Source organism: Lontra canadensis, unplaced genomic scaffold (genome assembly GCF_010015895.1).
Source record: "Lontra canadensis isolate GAN:19392208 unplaced genomic scaffold, GSC_riverotter_1.0 scaffold23, whole genome shotgun sequence".
NCBI classification, from domain to species: Eukaryota; Metazoa; Chordata; class Mammalia; order Carnivora; family Mustelidae; genus Lontra; species Lontra canadensis.
In genome coordinates this window covers 7,657,752-7,682,949 of record NW_022631017.1, presented here as the reverse complement: position 1 = coordinate 7,682,949, position 25,198 = coordinate 7,657,752, and the positions used below count along the sequence as shown (strand labels likewise).

Here is a 25,198-nt window from a genome sequence, read left to right as displayed (position 1 = left end):
AGATATTCAAAGCAGTGATGTGGTGGTGGTCCAGATAAAAGACAGATACACTTTGGAAAGGGTTGTGGATGATATGACAGAGGAGGGCTATCTGCACTGGGCCTGGTTGGGCAAGAAAGCCCTGGGTGAGGATAGGAGGTAGACATCTGGGGACGGGGAGATGGTATGACATGAGTATTGGGAAAGGAGAGGGAAAAGAAATAACGGGTGGATGGAAAACATGGAAGCATTTAGTGGGAGAAAAGGCCAAATTGACAATTCTGTCTCTGGAACAGAATGAGGTGATGCCCAGAGGAGGCATGTTAGTTCCCTAGGGCTGCTATAACAGAGTGCCACAAAGTAGGTGGGTTAAAACCAGAAACATTAATTCCCTTCAAGTTCTGGAGGCCAGAAGTCTGAAATCAAGGTATTGCTAGGGCTGTGCTCTCTCTGAAGCCTCTAGGGAAGGATCCCTCACTGGCTCTTCCTAGCTCCTGGAGGGTGCTGGCAGTGTTCCTGAGATCATAGACACTCCAGCTGCTGCCTTGGTCATCACATAGCCATCTCCTCTTGTTCAAAATTTCCCTCTTCTCATCAGGACACCAGTCATTGGATTTAGGGCCCACCCTACTCCAGTTTGCCCTCATCTGAACTTGGTTGCATTTGCAATGATCTTTTCCCCAAATAAGGTCACTGTCACAGGTACCAGAGTTTAGGACTTCCACATGTCTTTTGAGGGACACAATCCAACTAACAACAGGGGGTAAATAAGATAAAGCCTGTGGAAGTTTTGTTCTGGGGAAATCCTAGGGCTGCCTCCAACCTCAGAAAGAGAAAGAAACCTGCAAGGCCCTCTGAGGTCACTACAGGAGAATTACACCAAGTGTCTGCCGTGTCTGGGTTAGAATAGGGTCAAAAGCAATAGGAAGAGATGAGATGAAATGTGAATTTCATCAAAGGGTAAATCTTACCTCTTTTAGGACAATTATTATGCTGTTACCAGCTCCAGAAAGTCCTCATCCATGCTCCTCAGGGCACCCCACTCTTTCTCTTTCTCTTTCTCCGACTCTCCTTCAGCCACCCTCCCTGTCTCATATGTGGTTCCCTCAGACAGTTCCTTGGCTAACAAATGAATTGTAGCCAGTTGCGCAAATGGCTTTAGGCCTCGCCTCTGCCAGCTGGCAATTTGCTTCTTACTAGTAGCTTGCTGGAGACCTGTCTCCTTGACGAGGAGTAGAGATCGAGCCAGTGGGACTTTGTCACGTTCCTTCCTTCAATCATTGAGCATCTGTGAGACATGGGACCTGGTCCTTGGAGTAAGCCAGCTCCTTGGGGATTGGCTTCCAAAGCCATGGTGACTGGCTGACCTGGACAGATCTTGTGGGTGACACAAGGCAGAAGGAAAGTTGCATAACCTCCTTATGAACAAAGGAGAATGTGGTGGCCTCAGGATTAACAGCCCTGAGCTCTAGCCCCCAGTTCTGCCTAGTTTCTGTGTGATGGAAGGTGGGCTTTCCCATCTGAAAAATTCATTCTAATAACCATCTGTGTGAGCCTTTGTAGCCGTCTTCTCCTCTCTGGGCCTCAGTCTGTCCTTCTTTTCAATGGGGGAATAAATAGAACACAACAAAGGTCTTTTCTGAGTGTGACACGTATTAGTGATTTTTATAAGATGGTTTGACTCCAATTATATTTTTAACAACCCAGTCTGTGCTTGAGCACATCAAATATTTTATTACTAGGTCTATAGTACATAACAAAGTAATTGTGTAATTAAGAGATAATGTCAATGCTGTAGAACAGTGTTGACAAGATAATAGTGTTCTAAAACCACATAAATGCCAAAGCAAGTGAACAGATTTATAGGTGGAAAAACAAGTGTCAAATGGCCCAAAGACCCTTTGTTGTCCAGATTGGTCTATGTACCTGATAGCCCAGTTTCCACTGTGCGATTCCAGTTGTGGCCTCATCACAACCCCAGGTCCCTGTAGTGTACCCTCTAAGCATGTAGGTCAAACTGAAGAAAGCAGGATTATCTACAGTAGCTAGTCTTTACTATTCCACTTGCAGATTCTCAAAATCTTTGTCACAGGGTCATCAGGCCTAGAGGGCCCTGAGGTCACTAGTTCAAACATTCCTAGTGCCCCCACCATTGCCAAATAAGAAGGCGTAGTTGCAGAGTCAGGAAGGATTTTTCTCTTGGCAACTTCTGAGCTGAAAAGAGCATGGGAGCCTTGGACTCTTTTCCCAGTCTGACACTTTTCCTTTCTCGAAGAAGCAAGAAGGAGTTGGAGGTGGAGGAGGATCATGTGACCTTGAGACCCTAAGGCTGCTCCTGAGCAGAGAGAGTATGACACTATGCTAACTGGTTTGCCTAGGAAGATGGAAGTTGTGGGGGCATAATTGTGAAGGTCATGAGTGGGGAGGAGGGTCTGTCCACAACCTCTTACAGTCTCAGGAAAAGCCAACCACTCCCGGCATATAAAGGGCCAACAGGGAAGTGCTGGTTCGTGGAAGGGAAAAGGTTAGACTGCTTTCACTGGCAAGGGAATATGGTGTGCTACACAAAGCACTGGCTTTGGAGACAGAGTTGGGTAATTTGCTAGGTGACTCAATAAATCACTGACTTCCCTTCTCTAAGCTACAATCTCTGTACTACTGAAATGAGGGTCATGGGCTTGACCAATAATGCCCGAACACGCCTAACAGAGGTGAACTACTATTTCCAACTAGCTTCCAGGCTGATTGGGATGACTGGGGGCTAGATACTCCATGAACTTCTCCTGACCAACTTCCATAGATCCTATGAAACTATCAGGTGGATTCACAATGATTTTGATAAATTCTTCAATGCCAAGGTTATGATGGGATCCTAGATATAGTTGTGAGGTTGAGCCCCCCTGACCCATGAGGGTAATGTCAGGTGGATGTGTAGTCCCTTCACTTCCCTACTGGACACAGAACCCAGGGATCAATGGGCCATAAGTGAGGCCCCTTCTCCCACATCTCCACAACTTTGCACATGCTGTTCCCTCCACCTGGAACTCTCTTCCCCTCCAACTGAAAACCTTCTAATTCAGTTACTAGGATACTATCAGGGAAGCTTTGCTGATTCCCCTGATCAGACTTAATTACTTTCCTTGTCACACTGAATTATTTACACTCTGACCTGTTGAGGTTGTTTTCAGATTTGTCTCTCTGGTGAGATTTCTTGAGGGCAGAAACTATCTCTTCACCTCTCTCAGTTGGGTGATCAGCATGGTGTCTGCCCAGAGTAGGAGTTCAGTACCTTCTGGTAAGTGAGAGGGAGGAAATTCAAGGAAGAAGGAAGAAAGAGGGAGGAAGGAACAAGCAATAAAGAAAGGGAAAGTAATGCCATGGTTTTCCCGGGCTTGTTCATAGGTATGTAGTTTTGATTAGTTACAATCATTGTGTAATCCACTTTTTTATCCTGTTTATCATTTCATATCAATCTGTAAGCATTTCCCATGTTGCTACACAATCCTCATAATTATCACTTTAATGGTTGCTTAATATCCCATCAGGTTGATATGCCATAATTTACTTAACCATGTCCTTCTTTAGAACATAACCTTTTAAAACATTAAACAGGGAGCTTGACAGGGTTTTAAAATAGATGAGGAAGGTGGTTTCTTGGCAACGTGTGTAGCATTTCTGAGGTGTGTGTGCTTAGGAAAAGAGGCACCCTGGCCTGAGCTGAAGAGCATGGATGGGAGTTAGAGTCTGGGTCTGAGTGGACACTGAGGGACGGCCAAGAAGGAGAAGGTAAGATGGGGTTTGCCCCCAGCCCCTACCCTCCCTCAAGCTGCCAGTCTGTGCCTCAGCTCTGCCCTCCTTGAAGGAGAAGCCATCACTGACCATACATGGGAAACAATCATCATAATAGTCATGCCTAACACAGATTGAGCTCTGCACTGAAAACTTTATAAAATATATCTCACTTAATCCTCACTACCAACCAATAAAGGAGGCGCCATTATTTTAGTCCCCATTTTACAGCTAAAGACACTGAGACCCAGAGGTCACACAGCTAGTGGGTGGTGGTCCTGACCCCTGGCAGTCCAGCTCCCTGTCCCTACTCATCCTGACTTCCTCTCATCCCCTCTTCTCTGGGTTCTGTCATTCCATGATTCCAATTCCCCAAGGCTCCCTCTGCATAGCTCATTCACGCCTGTCCTTTCAGGTTCTACCTGGAGGCCTGGGAACTTCAAAACTTTTAGCAGTGGTCTGGACAAGGGTTTGGGAGGGTTGCTGAATCCACTATTGAGGGTTACCTGCAATTGGGAGATGGGACATGTGCTGGTAGCAGGAACGGATACTGGCATCCAAGATTCAGTAAGTAGAGCAGAAACATCATGACCTGAGTTTGCACCATAGGCTCTGGTACTTACCAGCTATGCTGCCATGGGACACTTTCAGATCTCCAAGACCCAGCTACCCCATCTGTCAAGTGGAAAATAATACTTACCTCCCAGAGGTTGTAAGCATGCAAGACAATGATGTGTGATGGTGCTCAAAGATGGCTAGCTGCTTCTATCAGCTCAACAGACCAGACAGGAGTCAGCTCGAATAAGATCGCTTCCTCAGGGTTAAAAGCAAACCCACCCCTTCTATGCAATACAAGACAGGTAAGAAAAATGTGCACGCCAAGGGAAAATGGGAGGGGTTCATTTTCCATTCCCTCCAAAGGCATGACTAACAGGGTCACGACAGCGATGGTGATCATGTTGGTGGCATTCACTGAGCATTCACTGTGTGCCAGGCACCGTGCTCCATATTAACTCATTTCATCTTCAGGCATCCCTATGAGGTAGAAACTATTGTTACTCCCATTTCATAGATGAGGTAACTGAGTCACAGCAAGGGTTTCGTGGTGGCCTGTGATGTGCCTACCATCAGGCTGGGTGGACAGGAGCAGAGCATCTAGCTTGTGCTGGCAGATTTCCTTCCCACAGTGAAAGCTTGCTTTCATTGTGGGGACCCTGGGAGTGCAGAGAGGAAGGGGGAGCCTCTGCTAGGGCATGTCTGGAAACAAATAACCACCATGAGTCCCTCTTTGAGGGGACTCTGAAAAAATGTTCAGTTTTTCAGACTCTGGGATGGTCTGGGTTGTCCCACGAGAGAAGAGGGGATGTGGAGAGGGGCTGGTTGCCCTCCTCAAGCACTGGGGCTCCCTTTTTGCTGCTGGTGCCACGCCTGAGTCATATTATTCTCTAAAACCCCTACAGCTTGCCCAGCACATAACAGGAGCTCAGTAGAAGTCTGCTGACAGAAGGAATGTAAAGGAAAGCAGTCTGTGAGGTCCCAAGGGTCAGGGTCGTACAATGTGTGCACGCCATAGGGCAGAGATAGCAACCTCCACAAGGAGGACGTGATAATTCGAGGATCCGAAGATGGGTTACTTTAGCTGATTGTTAGTGAGTCTGTGGTCGCTGGAATTATTCCCAGCAAGACTGGAATAACCGTGCAACCAGGAGACCGCCCACACACGACAGGCCGAACCACAGGAACTTCTGGGTCCCTCCCAGATCTGGGGTTTGTTGGGGTCCGTTATCAAAGGAACGAGACTGAGACAAAGTGAAAGTTATGCAAAGCTTTATTCTATGCCAAGCATTAGAAGTCAGACTGACCGGCCAGGGCCGCCTCCGAAAAGAGCAACCCCGTCCAGATCTCACAGGCTGGTTTTATAGGAGATAACCGTAGGCCCAAGGTACGTGGCTTCTATTGTTAAGGCATTTACTCCCAGAATCGATACCCAGAACCGATACCAGGAACTACTGGGGTGTTTATTCCCAGAATGAAGTCCGTGGATGTAAACAACAATATGGCTACCTAGGCAATATGGAGTCGCTCTGGCTAAGCAGGCCCTAATAGTTAAACAGGTTTTAACATTAAATCGGCCCTAACAGAGTTCAGGGACTCATGTCTCCCCCAGTCTGCCCCTAAAACTTTCTCCTTCATTTCCTATTCCTAAGCTGGAAAGGAACTGAGGAGCTGATGAGCCCCTTCCTGTAGCAGAGATAATAATAGAACATTAGCTGTGTGTGTTTAACAGTGAGCTCTTATGGACTGATAATGCCTGAGCTTAATCCAGAGTGACGTATTTTTAAAGCTGGCACGATCTCCGGAGGACACCTCACGTTGGAGTGGAGATAACTTGGGACCACAGATGGCCTTGAACATCTCATTAACACCTGGAGACCTGGCGGTAGGAAATAGGCCACCTGTGGACACCAAATCAGAGTTAAGGATAAGAGGCTAACTCTGGCAAGGGGGTGACTGTGGGCCCCTCACAAACCCCACGTGGGCATCCTGGCCTTCCCTCCATAGGGGCACCCTCAGTCACGAACCACTCAGGGCCCTCAGCTCCATGCTCGTGGGACTTGCAGCTCTGATCTCAGTACAGGTGAGGGTGAGCTGCTCTGTGCTGACTTCCGGTTTGGTGGTGACCTCTGACCTCACCAGGCAAGCAAGGGAGAAATCCAAAGGGTTTGTTGCCCTGTGCCTGAAGCTCACCATGCCAGACAGAGGCAGGGGAAAGAAGGCCTAGTCCCAGGCTCTCTAGCTTTGTAGGTTCTCCTGGAGGAGCACCAGTGCTCCTCAGCTTCCCTGGCTCCACGTCCACGGGGAAGCCCAGACTGTACACACCAGCCTGCCCTGCTGCCTTTCGCCCCCAACTCTTTCTCACCTCACTGCTGCCTGCACAACATCATCTGTCCACATAGCTGGTGTGGCAGGAAGAGCTCTCCGATGGCCCTCTGATGTCTGCCTCCCAGTGGTTTTCCCATATTCATAACACAGTATACGGCAAAGGGATTTTGCAGATGGCATTAAGGCTCCTCCTAGTCGGCCGACTGTCAGGATGTAGAGCACCTGGGTGGGCCTAACCTACTCACAGGAGCCTTCCCACCCTGAGTGCCCCTCACCTACAGAAGAGTGCCTATGCTCACCTAGTGTCAATGCCACGTGACCAACTCACCAGTGCCCCAGTGTGTTCTGCACAGACAAGTGCCATAGCTTCTCTGTGGTCTTCACCTATGGCAATTCTGATAAGCTACCAAGATATCTTTCTTCCAAAGGGTAGGAAGGCACCACCTGCTCCACATTTCCCATCCTCAACACCAAGCTTCAGTAACCACAGGAGACCCTGAAACAATCCGGTGTGGCCTCTGCTACCCTGTGAGCACTCTGAGGGTTGGGACAGGTCCATGGGGAGATTCTGATGGAGTACATGAACCATTCACCAGCAGGATTCCAGAAGGGAAATGATGGTACCTAGAAGCTGCCTCTGATTTGCTGGGCCAGGTTGTCATAACATGGTAGATCCTCCAGATTCAGTGACACTCAGGGTCACTCCTTCTAATCTTCCCTGTCCAAGAAAGAGAGCAGCAGCAGCTGCTAGGGATAAGGAAAAGCCATTAGTCTCATATTTCATGTCCCAATGCAAAGCAGTGGTGAACCTGTGACACGCTTCCCTCTTTTTTGCTGAGTCTCTATTTAGAGCCCATGTCATGGACATCAGTGAGAGTCCTGGCAGAGGAGTTGGGAAATAATAAAAGCTGGAGGGAGTGGAACTCTGATCCCTGCACTGAGTTCTTCTGGGTTGGCTCAGAACCCGGTGACAAGTGAGAGAGGGTGGTGATGGAACATGGCATGGGCTCAGGAAGCTGATGTTCCCAGACAGGGATGGAGATGCCATGCATTACCTCATGTGCCATCCTTTTAATGTGAAAGAGAAGAAAACGCTTTTTCCTCCCTAATTGGATTCAATTTATAAGGAAGCAGCAGGCAAACCGCCCCATCTTAAGTGAGTTCACCGCAGCCACAGCCTCTGGGAGGAGGGGAATTTGGCAGCTGCTGGTGGGCTCGTTGCTGCTACTCACAGATGCTTAAGCAGCAGGTTGGGAAAAGGGGTGCCCTAGCTCCATCTCTCTGGGTTCATCATCAAACACCTCTTGAAAGGCTCCAGGAATCAAGCTGGAATTTATCATTCATTTGGGGCAAATAAGTCAAGCCAGTGAAAAGATGTGCTGTAACCGCTGAGAATTTAATAGCACTGGAAATGGACTTTCAGATACAATGGTATAAAATCTGAAGTTTTATAGAGAAAAAACTTAGGTTGGCATGTTTGCCCAGACCACACATGCACGCGGGAAGTCATGCCTTAAACACCGAGTGCAATTCCCCTCACAAACTTACTCACAACTTCACTCTGTTGTCTGCGTGATTTTGTTCACGTCCTGCTCATCCCCTCTGACCGCAAGTCCCATAAGGCTAGGATGGTTTCTACCCTTTTCACATGGACCACACCATGCACTTAGTCCCTGATACAGGAGGCATTTATGAAATAATTGCTGAATAAATAAATGAATGTAAATAGTTTTTCTTCAAAGAAGAATAGAAAAACCAGAGTTATAATTGCTAGCATTTGAAATGATGAGAAAGTACCCATTGTACTTAGATAATTGTATTTCTCAAGCTCTTGCTCAGAGCTATCTCACAAATGTTAGAGAATAGGTGAGATTTTTTAATCCAAGAGCTGATTTCTACAAAAAGGTACAATAGCTTATAATCATGTGTTACTAGGTCTGAGATGCTGACAACACTTCTGAGAACCCTAATCACTGGGCCAGGTGAGCTAAACCCAGTCCCATAGGTATGGCACCCAAGGAAGGGGCAACAAATGTCAAGCCAACACAGTCTAGCCCTCCAGGGATGGGGAAACCCATCCACGTTTTAAGTAGCAGTGCCAGACTCAGGGGGAGCTGGCATTTGCTGAAATAGGAATGCATTTTCATGGGAGGGACCAGACAGTGAGCCCTCTCACTGCTGACCCATGCAAGAGCTGATCTACAACCTTAGCCTGGCTGGGGGACATTGCTGAAGAATCACAGCATTGATAAGGAAGTCCTTTCCCTCCCATTCAAAGGGCATCAAGGACATTTCCTCCTTTCCCTTTTCCCTTTTCCCCATTTCTTCAAAGGACTTGGAGGGAACCAGAATTTTCAGTAGAACTGGGTGACAGAAGATTCCTGGCCACTTTAAAGACCATAATGATACACATTCATCTCACTTCCTGACCCTCTTGACAGGCCAGCTAAGTTACTTAATATTCTAATATCCTGAATCCCTTGCTTAGAGAATCTCATTTGTTTATATAAAGGGAAAATTAAAGCCATACAGTAGGTTTCATGAGAAATTACTGGAGTTGAGTTAGATTTGAAGCAGGACACCCATGACCAATACTCCCTCCTCCAACAAATTAAAAACAAACACAGCCCCATGAAAATGAGCTTTCCCGATTCTTCTCACCCAAAACAGAATGACAACAGTATGGCCCTTCATCCATCCGCCCCCCATGTCCTTATTCCTCACCCATGATAAATTAAGCTCTCCTCAGCCTAGTCAGAAGCAAGTGTCTTATGTCACCCATCCCACAAGCAGGTACAATCTTAAAGATTAAGAGTGTGTCCTCTGGCTTCAGACTGCTAGGATGGGCTTCCCAGCATCATCTCTGACCCATGGTTGACCAGTTATTTCACCTCCTACAGCGTCGATCTCCTCATCTGTAAAATGGGAATAAAAATAGTGACACTCTCACAAGGTGCTATGGTGATGAAAAGACAAAATACTTAGTAAGACTTTAGCAGTTGTTAGCTATTATGAATTCCAAAATGCCCTGGCCCAAACCTTATCCTTTCTGTTTCCAAACATGATCATTTTTCCTGCTTTTATCCTGCCATTTTTTTCCCCCACCACCGGAATGCTCTTCTCCTTTCATCTACTTTACAGAGCAGCTGAATGCTGTTTTTACCAGGAAACCCAACTTGGTTCCCCAGATGGAAGTTTGTCCCCCTCTTCAGAAACCCCTCAGCACTGCCTTAGTACAGAAGAGCCTGGCTCAGGAACCAGCCAACCTGCTTGGGAATTCTGGCTCTCCCTCTGCCTAGCCATTTGGTGCTGGCAAGTGTTCACATCTGTGTCATTAAATAGCAAAATTCAACTGAGTATATTTGAAGATCAAATTGGCTCTTTATTAAATGATTCGTGAATCAGGCGGGCAGCACCCCGTCCAGCATCCTGTCCCATCCGTCTAAGTAGAAAGGACCCCCACAGAGCTATAAGAGAGAGAAGATTTTAAAGGCAGAGAAGAGGGCAGAAAAAGGAAATTATCAGCAAAGAATGTACATTTGACCTTAAGCAATACAAGTTTATGGGCACTAACCATCCCCTTCCATGTAGTTGCAAATCTACATATAACTTTTGACTCTCCCAAAAACAGACCTAATATCCTGCTATTGACAAAACATAAACAGCCAATTAATACATATTTTGTATATAATATGAATTATATGCTGTATTCTTATAATAAAATAAGCTAGAGAAAAGAGAATGTTATTCATAAGTTCATAAGGAAGAAAAAATACATTTATGGTATTGTACTGAATTTATTAAAAAAAAATCCTGCATCTAAGTAGACCCACTTAAGGGTCACTTGTGTTGTTCCAGGTAAGGTCAGCCCCCTAAGGGTAATGGAAAGGGCCTATGGGGGTAGATTGCTTTCCTAGTGCTGATTAGACAATTCCACGTTAACTGGCTAAAGCTTACATTCTTATGGGGTTGAAACTTCAATGAGGTTATAAGCATTAAGTCTTGTTTTGCTGACATCAGGTTTAGCAAAAGTGACTCCATTTGGGGCCTGCTCCCTCCTTTTTCACAGTGTAATGGGAATAACATTAGCAATGACAAGAAGGATTAAATGAGTCACAAAAAGTATTTAGCACAGTACCTGGCACGTTAAAAAAATATTCTCTGGGTGTTTGCTATCTTTGTTACCACCGTCAGTATCCTGCCTCTCGTTTGCAGGTGTCTTGAGCACAGCAGGGTGTTTATGTCTGTCCTACATGAAGTCTTGCAGATGTTACTAAGGTGACCACACATCCCGGTTCGCCCGATATCCCAGCATAGATATTAATAGTGACTTCTTTCTCCCTAAAAATTGCCATCGTTTGGCTAATACGTGAGCCACTGTATTACCCACTTGGCAAATGTGTATTGAATAAGTGAAGGAAGGTATGAATGAGGCTTGTTGATCCAGATCCCATGACTCAGTTACTTCCCTCCCTCCAGACTCATGGCTGACAGTCAGAAAGCTCCTTCACATTCTCCCTGCTGTGACCTCCAAGCCCTCTGTGCACTTGACCTGACCCTGTCACTTTGGAATGTTCCACTCCATCGGTGTATCCTACTTAGTTCTCCCTTCCTCTGAGACCCTTCTTCTTGTCATGTGCACACCTGAAAGCCCATACAAACTCCTTCACACTGAGATAGTAATACATAGCCGTTTAATGGGATGGGTGAAAAGAGCTTTTAGTTTAACACACAATGTTTTAATCCCAAAAGATGAAAATTCTGACATCAGAAATAAGCTCTTACGGGATGGCCACTTGCCAGGGGAAGCCACCATAAACCTCCATGGAATCCTTTTATAGATTTGTATTTATTTTCTGAGACAGGATGTAGGTCTCTGCCCCCCATCATTCCTATGCCCCTCCCAAGTCTCACCCCTGGTGGGATTGGGGACTTTTGGTCTAATGGTATATGATGTATGAGCAAGAGTCTCAGGAACTCCACTCTGAAGAGGGTGATGATGACCTAGAGAACATAGACTTGCTGGAATATAGCAAGTAACAAATGAAATAAGTAATAAATGAATAAGTAACAAATGAAATCTGGACGCAAGGGACAGTGCTTCAAGAAGGAGACCCCACGGGACTTGGGGTTTCCAGGTGAATTTCCAACATCTAGTGGCAGAATTATATATACACATCCATTTCTTCTGCAAACTTGGTACTGAGTGTCTAGTATAGACGAAGCACTGGGTGAGGCCTTAGGGTAGGAGAGGGTAATGGACATTAGTATGGCAAAAATAAAAAAAAAGAGTGGCCCCCTTTCCCCAAGGCCCTTATGAATTAGCTGAATGAGGGGAGCAGAAACAAGTGAAATGAGGTTCTGCTGGCATCACATATGAAACAAATATGGAGCTACACAGCAGAAGGATTCCAAGTCACCAGGGTAAAAGACTGGGAGAGACTTTGGGTATTGCTCCAGCATTCTCAGTGCTGGTAGGAAGCGGTGGGCTCCTAGTTTGGGAGGCAGGAGAGCAGGCCTGGTGGAGGGGACCCTGGTCGACCTCATTCTAAAAACAGGAACAAGCATGGAGCATGGTCTAGTGTTCATTCCACCCCAGCTTTCCCAAGAAAGTAAGAGAGACACTATGAAGATTAAATCCACTGTCAGTTTTAGAGGAGGCAAGCCCTGTTCCAAATTAACAGAGCAATTAACCTGTAGAGCCAGAGGAACACACACAAACTGGCAACTTTCAAAGGATGTAATTTATCCAATTAAACATTTTATGACACTGTTAGCTACATAGGGTTAGTGTATTAGTAACCCAAAAGGTCTCTAATTCCTAGGCCTTTCGGATTTTTTATCTTTCTGCCCAGGTACATCTGTCTGCCTATACAATTATCTCATCCAAAGCACACTATATGATATAATTATATGGAAGTTTATTTAACTCTATTTCTGTTCCGTAGACCATAAATTACTCAAAGTTTATATAAGCTGCTTAGAAATGGTGTTCCAGCTTTTTTTTTTTTTTTGCAGTTTTATTCCTTTATTTGATAATCAGCAATTAGTTCTCATCCACATTAGCAGTCTGTAGATTTCTGAAAGTGGTGACAGGTACATAGGTAACCAACGTATAGAGCTTGTTTAGTGACTCTTCATACCCCTTCTGTTTTCTGATCCACTATTCATGGATATAGTATGGAGCATTCCTTATTCCTTTGGCCCAGATAGCTTTGTTGAGCTTGGTTTCAACATGCACATCTACAGTTCCCATCTCCTTCATGGCAAGATCTCTTTGAGAGCCCGAGGGGCACGCTTCTCCAGAAACCCACTCCATGGATGCACTTGTGAATGTCGATGGTGTATTCTCTGGTCACTACATCATTGAAGACAGAATGAACCTTCTTCTTGCCACCCTTTTTTGCAGAAGCCATTCTGCCAGGCCCAGGGTGGAAAGTGGTTTCCTAGCTTTTCATAAAGCTTCCTTCCTTTCTTCTATTCATATACTTTTTAAGAACTTGTTAACACCCTGTTGTCCATGCATTTTTACTTGACCAACCCAATACACAATGAGTGCCCCCAAGATCCTACCCCCACATAACTCACTTGACACTTGCCTCATATTTTGTCTTGCACCTGATAGAGCACAAATTTGTTGAGGGGAAGGATCAAGTCTTCTATTTCGATCACTTGTAGATCTGGAAGAATGCTCAGTACCTAATGGAGCTTTAATACATGATAGGTAGGTGCTGACCCACCAGAGCTTGGGTGACAGCCAGGCACTTTAGCAAGAGCACAAGTTTTACAAACTAAGCCCACCTTTTCTGGCAGCCCAACCCAATCAAATCTGTGGGCAAGGAATAGTGTTTAGGTTTGTATCACTTAGAAACTTTCAGGTGGCAGGAAACCTAATTCAAGTGGCTTAAACAAAAGACAAAATGAATTCATGCAGATAATCACAAAGCCCAGGGACAGTCTGGCTCTGGGTGTATTTGGGTTCAGAACTCAAATTGTATCATTAAACAAGATTTTCCCAATCTCTCAACTTTATCTTCTCACATTTTGGCTTTGCTTCTAGGCTCTTCCTCCTAACATGATGGGAATGGTGACAGCTTGAAACCTAATGATGTCTCAGCCAATGGAAGAGAGTACCACCATCTACCCTAACTGTCTGATGGAATCTCATCAGCTCTGATTTGCTTACATGACAATCCCCAGACCAATCACAAGACCCATAGGAATGCAGTGTGCTTATGGCTTAAACCTCGATCACATGCTATACTCCTACAGCCCAGGAAACTATGCTTTTAACAAGCTATCCATGTTTTTCTAGTATACATTACAGTTTGGGCATTGTTAGTCTAGGGTTTGGCCACATGGTAGGTACCCAAGAGAGTGGAGAAGATCTTTGGAGGCTGGGAGTACAGATAGCTTACTGTCTCAGATATCTATATAGACATGGAGTTGCTTAAGATGGTGATGGGGCTTAGGACCAGGGGGCAACAGAAGACTGTTAGCTGGAGGTCCTTCCTATCAAAAAGTAAATTTCATTTAGCAAGACTCAAAGATGTTTTGAGACTTTGGTCCCCCACCTGGATCCATCTGACTCAAAGTCATGGAATTGTGAAATTTCAGCTTTGGAAAGGCCTATAAGGGTCATGTAATCCAAACCCAATCACCATTTGATCCCCAAGTTCCCTAGACATCATTCCTTGCCAACTGGTCACCAAGCTATTCCATAAATACTTCCCCCCCAATGGAGTAGTCCTCCCTTCTCGAAACAGCCAACCATCTTCTCACATCTGTATGCTTAAAATGTTTTAATCTATTTGGCAAAAGTCTATCTCTTCATAAATTTCTTCCATCAGCCCTGGTTGTCTCTCTTGGAAAGATATAGGACAATTCGATTCTTTGTTCCAAAAGACAGCCCCTTGTGCATGGTGTGTGAAGACAGTTATACACCCTCTGGTGACTCCAGCCTACAGGATAAACGGCCTGGACTCTGTGTCCTCTCTCAGGTGAAATGGCATCTTACCTCCTTACTCTCTTGGCTGGCCTCCCTCCTGAAGGTACTCTACTTGGTCTGTCCCTCCCTCTTAAAGCATGACGCTCAGAACCAAACAGCACTCTGACACTGATCTGAGGAGAGAACAGACTATTGTCTCATTCTAGACACTACCCTTTCATCACTATGCCTTAGCATTGCTGTAACTATTATAGCAACCACCTCTCAGTGTTTACTCACAGTGGGTTTTCTTCCAATCCCCCAACTCAGGCTTACACCACTAAGCTACATCTGTCCATCGTATATCCTGCAGAGTTTTTTGTGAACCCAAGTTTATGACCTTAGGGATAATGAGCAAATTTCAGGCAGGAAGAATAATCTAAACAATTCTATTACAGCTGCCTACTCATTAATAATTGTAATCTTTTAAATAACACATAAGGATCTAAAAAATAAAATTCAACAAACATCAAGCACTGCTACATACCAGTACTGAGAACATGAAGATGAAAAGGAGGAAAAGATTGCTTGCTTTTTGTGGGGCTCACAATCTGGACAAGGAAATAGAGCTCAACAACCAACCCTAAAACAGTGGGTGCAGTTAACATGGTAATGGTATGTACAAACTGTCCTCCCACTGTGAAGGGACTGTGGCGCCTTACCCAAGAGCTGACATCAGAGCTGGATTTGGAAAAGCATATCTAATTTCTGTAGTCAGCAAAGGAGAGGCCAGATATTCCAGGCAGCAAGAGCAGCATGCAAAGGTCTAGAAGCATAAACGTGATGCATGCTCCTAGAGCTGGGACTCAGACTGGGTGGTTGGAATCTACAGGAAGAGAAGCTGGGGAGGAAGGCTGGAAAGTCAGGCTTCAGCTCAGTCATGAGGGCCTGATGTCTGCATCTTATCCTGTGGTCTCTGGGAAGAGGGTAAAAATCCTTGAAGAAGAATCGACAAGTGGAGACACTGGAAGCAAGGAAACCAGAGAAGAGATCCCTAGAGTTAAGCAAGGAGTGGTATCTAGAATATATACACATTTCTTGCAGATCAATAAAGATAAAACAATAGGAAAATAAGCCAAGGTATGAACAGGTGATTCATAGAACGGAAAACATGAATAGCCCTTAAATAAACATAAAAATGTCAACTTCATAAACAATCAAGGAAATTAAAATTAAGATCACAATATGGCACCATTTCACCACCATCAGATTGGAAAATTTGAAAGTCTGTCCATACCAAACATTCATGAAACACTCGCACGCTGCTAGTGAAAGTATCAGTTACAGGGCTGCTTTGGAAAGCAATGTGTCCTCGTCTAATCGAGCTGCAATATACACACCATTGCATCCAGCACTCCACTTCCAGTGCTGGTCCCAGGGAAATCCCCTCATGTGTTCAAAGAGACATATACAAAGATGGTCACTACGACACTGCTTGTGATAGTAGAGAGAGAGAAACTACCAACATGATGGCTATTGTGGGCTGAACCGAATTCCCCCAAAGCTGATGTGTTGAAATCCTAACCCTCCAGGACCTCAGATGGTAACTGTATTTGCAGATAGGGTCTTTTTTTTTTACTAACACATAATATATTATTTGTTTCAGGGCTACAGGTCTATGAATCATAAGTCTTACACAATTCACAGCTCTCACCATAGCACATACCCTCCCCAATGTCCATCCCCCATCCACTCCATCCCTCCAACCCATCTCCACTCCAGCAGCCCTCAGTTTGTTTCCTGAGATTAGGAGTCTCTTATGGTTTGTCTCCCTCTCTGGTTTCATCTTGTTTGATTTTTCCCTCCCTTCCCCTATGATCCTTTGTCTTGTTTCTCAAATTCCTCATATCAGTGAGATCATATGATAATTGCCTTTCTCTGACTGACTCATTTCACTTAGCATAATACCCTCTAGTTCCATCCACATCATTGCAATTGGCAAGATTTCATGGTTTTTTGATGGCTGCATAGTATTCCCTTGTGTGTATCTAAATGTCTATATGTCCATATATATACCACAGCAGGTAGGGTCTTTAAAAAGGTGATTAAGTTACAATGAGGCAATCCGGTATGACTGATGGCTTTCTAGGAAGAGGAAATGAGACACAGGGAGAAGCAGCGGCCATTTACAAGCCCAGGAGAGGGTCCTCCGAAGAAACCAACCCTGCCAACATATTCATCTTGCCCCCTCTAGCCTCCAGAACTGCAAGGAAATGAATTTTTTTTAAAGATTTAATTTATTTATTTGACAGAGAGAGAGATCACAAGTAGGCAGAGAGGCAGACAGAGAGAGGAGAAAGCAGGCTCCCTGCTGAGCAGAGAGCCCGATGCGGGGCTCAATCCCAGGACCCTGAGATCATGACCTGAGCCGAAGGCAGAGGCTTAACCCACTGAGCCACCCAGACGCCCCAAGGAAATGAATTTTTGTTGTTTGGGCCACCCAGTCTATAGCACTTTGTCACGGCAGCCCCAGCAAGCTAATACACTGGACTCCAATGAAGGCTTGAAATTAAAATTAATTCAATTAAAAGAAGAAACTGGATCTACAGGTATCAACATGGCTGCAGCCTGAAAACATAACATTGAATCAAAACCTAAGTTACTCGGGGCACCTGGATGGCTCCATCTGTTAAGCGTCCAATTCTTGCTTTCGGCTCAGGTCATGATCTCAAGGTCATGAGATGAACCCCTGCATTGGGCTCCGCACTGGGTGTGGAGCCTGCTTAAAATTCTCTCTTTCGCCTCTCCCATTCTCCCTACACCTCCCCTCCCTCTTTAAAATAAATAAAGTTCAAAAAAAACACTAAGTTACAAAAAGTACATTCAGTTGGAGACCAATTCTGTACCTTCATGACTGGAAATGATACAGAACCATTTCAGGCTATCAGTGACAGAGGAGGGGAGGGTGGGAGCAGGACAGCGGGGAAGTGGGAAGGGGCTTCAGCTATAAGATTATATACACACCCATATATAGAATGCTCATGGTATTTATATGTTACATATACATGCATGGAGTGCATGTAATGTACACAGGTATGGAATGAGAAAATGTGAGCTTTTTTTTTTTTTAAATTGTGGTGGTAGGCACACGGCATGCTTTTCTCTGCATCTTATTGTAACTTAAAACCTTTTAACAATTTCTTTAAAACACTGTTTTACAAGGCAATGGTACAAGCCTGGGAGAGAAGTGGTAAAGTCTTGAAACAGGGCAGCAGCTCAGGAGAAACTCACCGATATCACATGGTGAGGGACTATTTTTTCTCTTCTGTTATATATTCCTTTTCTTCCAGGTGATGGTGTAGCTCTCTTATTCAAAAATGACTGTACTAGCCGCTTTCTTCCCAGTACAAGCCCCGGGAGTAGCAGTGTCATGAGACTCCGTTCATGTACTCCTTTTAAGTCCAGAGAAACCTCCTCTAGGTGTACTGCTAGCAAAAGCCTTTGCCCGGGTGGCCCCGCCTTTAAGAAGGATGTCCAGAACATGCCCTCAGTGTGGAGTTTTCAGAAATCTAGACATGGACACGTTCATTCTGCCCAAAATGGCCCAGGAGCAGGCCCAGGGATGTACCTACATGGCACAGGGGTGTTTCCAGTTCCACTGTGGCCTCTAATGATCCCTTTCCCTGGGCAAGTTGCCGATCCCTAAGGCTCAGTTTCCCCTTCAGGGAAGCCAGGGGTTCGGACTCGATGACATCTGTCTGTCTCCTCTCATGCTCTGGGGGCTGGGAGCACAGGCCCCGCTGGGGCCCAGCAGCCACCAAGTTAGTCCAGGCCCTCCCTCCGCTGAGCTGCCTGGGAAGGTGTGCGCACTTGTTGTGTCCTGAAGAGGCAGGTGTGATGCTCACTTCTGAGTCTTAGTGTATCAATCAACACCTCCAAGGGAGCATTCTGAGATTCACAGCCAGGAAATCGACCCAGCCTTTATTTATCTAAGCTTGTTTATGGCTCCGAAGGCTGTGCGATTTACTTACAGGCTAAGAGCTCCAGCTCAATGTAGGTCTATATTTGGTTCCAACTTGAAAATCATAACTGCTAAAATCCCACATCGAGCAGACAGTTGGCACGTTAGGCCCTGTTTCTGGGGCTAAAGTGGGATATGTCAGAGATAATCAACCAAGCAATCAATCAATACTTGTTGACTCCTTGTCCTGTGCCGTCAGCTAACTTGTGAACTAGGCGGTTTGTCTGGTACCCCTTCCTGCCTGTCCCCAAAGCCTCAGCACCTTCTGGGCCCCCTGCCTTGTTCCAGGACCTGGTACCCTCCATCCCACTTCTTTGCTTGATCTAAACTCTGTCTCGGGGAGAATCTCCCTCAGTCAGTGAGCCCTTGACCTGGCCCTGTTCAAAGGACCGCTTTGTGCATTCCTGTGGGACTTCTGGGCATCAGGAAATAAGCAGGTGGCAAATATACATTCTCTAATCTGCCATCTTTACTCCCTTCTCCCACCCCATGGCTCTCTGTCCATCCTGGAGAGGGAATGAATTCTGACACCACCACTTGCTAGCTTATGATCAGTCTTGGGGCAGCTTGCTCAACTCTCTGAGCCCTAGTGCCCTCATCCCTAAAATGGGTCAACAGTGCCTACCTTCCTGGGGAACTTTTCAAGATTGATGTGTTAACATACCTGAAGCCCCTAGCACATAGAGGCAGCTCAGTAATGGGTGATTTTTGCAAACCAGTGGGCTTAGAGGAGGGCAGGAGGCCTCCCGGGGCCTCCAGCTCCCACCACATGATGCACTGGGTCATGCACTGAGAATTTCAAAGGGAAGAAGCCCCGGTTCATGATCTCAAGGGCTTTGGTTCTAGCGTGGAGCTAATGTCACGTTAGAGAACATAAACAGTGACCAACACACAGCAGCACTGGGAGTAAGCTGACCACCCCCTACCTGAGGGTCACAGAACTAGAGATTAGGCTCCCACTCTGTGATGGTTAGCTATGGGATGGACTCCCAAATGGGCTCTGAGACAGAGAGATTCCCATTCTGCTCCTCACCTAACTGCTGGGGTCCCCTGGCCTCTGTTCCCTCATCTATAAAATGAGAAAGGGGTGAGGGAGGTTAACTTTCAAGGTCCGTTTCTGGCCTTACGCTCTAAATGGTTTTCATTATCTCTCTCAAAAGCCTTCCTGCTTTTCTTCTTTCCATGAACCTTTCTTAATGCAACAAACAAAACAAAGACTCCTGCCTATATAGAATGTACATGGGAAGGGGGAGCCGACAACAAAGACAAGCAAAACATACAGGACACCAGGGTTTAGGAGAGCTACAGAGGAAAATAGAGGGGAGGCCTGAGAGGAGGCATTCGACTTTAGCTGGGGAAGGCTTCTCTGAGCAGCAACACCTGAGCAAAGACCAAGACGAGGAGCAGGAAACAGAGGGGGCAGAGGTACAAGAGTCCAGGGGTACCTTCAAAGTGTGGGCAGGTCATCTGTAGTAAGGGGTGGCCGGGCAGGGTACCTGAGCATGGGTGCAGGTGGGAGAGCATGTGGACGTCCCTTCCCATGATTTCTGTGTCCCCAGTGAAATAAGACGCGAGGTCATCAGCTGAGTTGAGTGGGAGCATAGGGTTGGGGGAGACCCAAGAAGCTCTAATTAGTTACACAGCAGAGTGCGAACAAGCACAGACATGGGAAATGGAGAAACTGGCCAGCATGCCCTCAAAGGGGTACAACGAAACATTCTTTAAACCCATTCGTCCATTCATTTGGCAAAATGTGAGTGAGTGCTCTGGGCCAGCGCCATGCTAGGCAGTGCCGGACCAAGAGGCCTGGGAGAAGGGTCACCACACATCCCTATGGCCCAGGGTTATCCCTGGGAGGTGGGTGTGGGAAATTTCACAGGAAGGGAAGGAGCCAGTCCAGGGCCTAATCGTGAGCAGGTTACCGCCGTGAGCACCTGGGATGCAAGCCCACTGGGGGACCCTGGGAGATTGTGGAGAACAGCCCTCAGAATTGTTCCAGAGGAGGAAGCTGGGGATCTCCACACCAGCTCCAGTTCGTCACTGGCCACAGCTGCCCCTGGGTCGTGGGTTAGCTCAGGTCTTTCCAGCTGCTCCAGTGAATAGAAGGAGGCCTCCAGCTTGCAGTAAGAAAATGTCAGAATGTACAAGAACAGTGAGTGTCAAGAAAATATGAGCAGGCCCCAGCAACATCTGTACCACTCTTGGAAGTGTCTTGGTTTGGATGAAAGATCGTATATCACCCTAAGTACAAGACACGGTCCTTCCTTTCAAAGAATGAATTGATTGGGGGAGCTTAAGAAGAGGCTCAAACCTGAAAGAAAAAAGAAATGGTAAGAGAAGAAACAGGAGGCACAGGGTAACTTCCAAGTGAGTCTAGTCTTGGAGGGATCAGCGGAGGAAGCCGTCTCGAGGGCTGGGATGGAAGTTTCACAGAGGACAGGCGCCCAGCTGGGTGGCAATTGAATAAGTAGAAAAGCAACGAAGGGCAAGAGTGAAGACCTGCTTTACAGGGATAGGTTTATTCTGCCTTTGTGGCCACAACCAACACAAAGACAGGTGGCTGCTGCTGATGTGGGGACCCCAAGGCGTGGCAGAGAAAGACTGATGCTCGTCCAGAGCCCCCTCTGGCCACCTGTATCCTACAGGGGCAAGACTGTCTTGATTTGCAGCCAAGGCTGCTGTTTGGGAAGCAGTCATGGTTCAGAGGCTCTGCTTTGGGGAAGCATAAAACAAAGAAGGAGATTCTCATGGGCTGTTATAAAGCACTCTCAAAAATAGATCTCTGATTTCCAGCCTTCCTGCACAGGGCACCTTCTGAAGATATAGCCATGATTCATGACAACAAATGACCCCCACATCTTCCTTCCTACAACGCCATCTAAGTTTAGCAAGTTTGGCCTCTGGTTCATCCACCCCTGAAGAGGGGACCGAGCACTTGGATGGCGCCCTCTGATGAGGATAAATTAATTAGCACAAAAGCACACAGTCACAGACGTACCACCTGGGTTTGAGTGTTCTAATGAGGACGATGATTGGATGATGCTGAATCAGACCAGCATGGCCCCAGGGCCTGATTGCTGTTCACTCTCTGCCTGGAGGCCAGGCCCTCACATGCTGCTAGCTTTAACCCCCTCCATTCTCAAGCCATTCTCGAGTCCCCCTCCTTCTGCCAGCTCCACACTGAGTTACCACTCTGGTCCAGGTGCCAAGGTCAGCCTGAGTCCCAGACCTCTCCCCAGAATTCACAGAGTAACCAGGAACCTATGTCTCTGCTCCAAACTCATCTTCCTGACCCTTGGCTGACAAACTGATTGTCCTCAAATGCAGTTATGTTCATTTGGGCACCCCCCAACCCGCCCAGGGCTCAGGAACCTTCAATCTCTTTAGGACTCACCGAATAGAACCCACATTTGAATGAAGGCCCTCCATCAGCCACCCCCTGCCCTCTGCCTCCCCTTGTCTCAGCTCCTCACTTGCTGGCAAGGCTGATCCGTGGCAGCCAAACCCCCCAACCCGCTCTCGTCACAGACCTCACTGCTCCCTACTCACGGATCACCACTTTCCCATCTTCTCCACCTCACACCCATCCTCTCCCTGGCAAATCCATCGCTGTGGCTTGAACAAAAGAGATGGCAAGTCCAACCTTTCCTAAAGACAACATTCTTGCCATGCGATGAGAGGTCAGTGTGATCTTCACTTCAGGCCCAACATTCCTGATGATGCAATGAACAAACAGAGAAGCCCCTCCTGGTCAGCCCCTCCTGGTCAGCCCCTCCCTTTTCAGATACCCCTCTCTACTCACCCCGCCAAGGTGGTGGAGCGCAGGTGTAACAGTTAGGGTTTGAGCTCTGGGCCCAACAGCTCCCCTGCATGGTAACTTGCAATTTTGCTAAAGTGCATTTTAACATTTTGAGGTGGGGTTGGTATTTAAGAATCATCTGTGGGCCCACAGAGAGGAGCCAAAGTGCCATGATTTGATAGTTTTAACTCAAATGCACTTACATCATGTTCCTACTATGTGCCAGGCACAGGGCAACAGGCTTGGGTCCCTTTGCACGCAACGGACAGCCCCTCACTGAACATTGCTGTTCTAGACAAAGGAACCAGCCCTGGGTCATCATTCTTTTATGTGAAATGACTAACAGGAGGTCTTGGAGTCACCATACCCAGTTTATCCACCCAAGACCTCCCGACCAAATCACTGCACATCTGTAGGTTACCACAGGACTCCAGCTCCACATCATCAGACCTAACCCTACCCTACCCACCAGAGCAGGGCAAGTGTTTTCCTAGGTTTTGCTGACCTATGTCCTTTATTCTCCTGGAAAGACGCTCATGGGATCCTGAGGCTCTGGGGTATCTGCCACCCTCAGGCATGATGGAGATTCTCTAGGTACCAAACGGGTCCCAGCTGAAGGAGAGTCCATTGATGTAGCCCCCGGAGAGAGCCTGCCTGAGACTCTGGGGAAACCAGGCATCAGCCCTCCCCTGGGGTCCTGCTGGAGGAGCCACAGACCAGGGTCATTACTTCCAACTCGCCCCACAATCCCCGCTTAGTAAGAGAACTTAAAGCATCGTTACATAACATGGAAAAATAAAACCAATGTTGATTAATACAAGTGGTTTCCCAAAGCTGTACTGATGTGTGCTCAATTTCAAATCCATTTCCCTTGTTTAATAGACTGAGAAGGTTTGAAGGATGACTCTCAGTAAGGGTGCTTTGTCACGGGCCCCAGAATGATGTGCGGGAGCAAGCCATGAGGACATCTGGGGGATGACTGTGCCAGATAGAGTGTATGTAAAGACCCCAAGGAGTGAATGGGCCCAAAGTGTTTTGGGATCTGCAAGAAGACCAGTGTGCCTGGAGCAGGAAGAACAAGGGGAACGTAGGTGGAGATGAGATCAGAGGACGTGAGGGCCAGACCTCAGAGCTGGGCTGCTTCAAGGCCAGCGTCAGCACTGCCTGGGAACTGCTTAAAACCTAGAATCTCAGACCTCCCACACACCCCAACCTACTAAGTCAGAACCCACCCCAACCAAGATCCATAAGTGTCCCTGTGCACAATTATGTTTGAGAAGAAGGTTATGGAAGAGGGGGTCTCAACTCCGACTGTATGTGATGATCACCTGGGTGGGGGGGGGAGTACTTTACTAACCAAGATTTCCAGAGATGTGTCCATGGAAATATATTTACTTTATTTTTTTAAAGATTTTTATTTATTTACTTATTTGCCAGACAGATCACAAGTTGGCAGAGAGGCAGGCAGAGAGAGAGGGAGGAAGCAGGCTCCCTGCTGACCAGATAGCCCAATATGGGACTAGATCCCAGGACCCCGAGATCATGACCTGAGCTGAAGGCAGAGGCTTTAACCCACTAAGCCACCCAGGCGCCTGGAAATATATTTACTTTAAAAACTTCTCTGATTATTCCAGTGTGCGGTCAGGGTCAGATCCCTGGATCACACACACCCACGTTTTGCAGAATCACTAAGACACCTCCCTAGAGATGAGCGAGCCCCAGCAAGAGCACCTCTGTGATACCCTCTGTGATACAGTGGATGATCTGTCTCCCTGCCCAGAATGCCAGCTTCTCGAACGAGGGGCTGTCTCCTTCACTGTGCTTTCCCCAGTGCCCGTGGAGGGTTGGCATGCAGGATCTGCCTGGTGTGCATCTGCTGGAGAACCCAGAACCAGTGAAGACGAGAGTGAGTGACTGTAAAAACCACACCTGTCGCTTGGGATTCCTAGCTGGAGCTCTGGCAAGTCCTGTCTCATCAGAGAGGTCCTCCTCAGGTGCTTCTCCTCCCTCAGAAGATGGCTTCACCAGACACTAACAATTTTGACTCCATTTTCTCCCCTTAGTGATGGAGATAACAGGATCCTAGAAAACTGGAGCCTAAGGTGTATCAGAGGTAACCCCGCAAGGCACACAGCTCTTAAGAAATTTCAGGAAGGGGAGGGCACCTTGGGTGGCTCAGTGGGTTAAGCCTCTGCCTTCGGCTCAGGTCATGAACCCAGGGTCCTGGGATCGAGCCCCGCATCGGGCTCTCTGCTCAGCAGGGAGCCTGCTTCCTCCTCTCTCTCTGCCTGCCTCTCTGCCTACTTGTGATCTCCGCCTGTCAAATAAAATAAAATAAAATAAAATAAAATAAAATAAAATAAAATAAAATAAAATAAAATAAAATAAATTTCAGGAGGGGAAATTGACTTGCCCTGGAGCATGGGACAAACTGAGTAGCAGGGCTGGGCTGGCTGGGTGGTCTTCTGTCTCCCAGTGCAAAGCCCAGCTTACTGTCCTCAGCCTCTTCCTCTACCTTTGCTTCCCTCTCCACAGTATGTCCAAATGCCCCCCTCACCTCCCACCAATGCCCTGCCTGCCCACCACAACGCCCCCCTTCCCTGTTCATTTCCCGTAACCAGGGCCAGCTCGAAGTTGGGTGGGACTGAAACTTGAGCCATCTTAGGAAGCCCTTTCAAGGAAAAGACCATGAGTGCTCTCTTCTGCAGCACAGATACTAAGGAAAACACCACAATATGAACACAAAATTAGATCCAAAAGCAAATATTTCAAATAAATAAGGGAAGAAATGAGAACAAAT

At 46.8% G+C, this 25,198-nt stretch overlaps 1 pseudogene; it reads right to left on the bottom strand.

Moving 5' to 3' along the window:
- Positions 1 to 12,697: 12,697 nt before the first annotated feature.
- Positions 12,698 to 13,067, bottom strand: LOC116870593 (annotated as a pseudogene).
- Between the last annotated feature and the right edge of the window lie 12,131 nt (positions 13,068 to 25,198).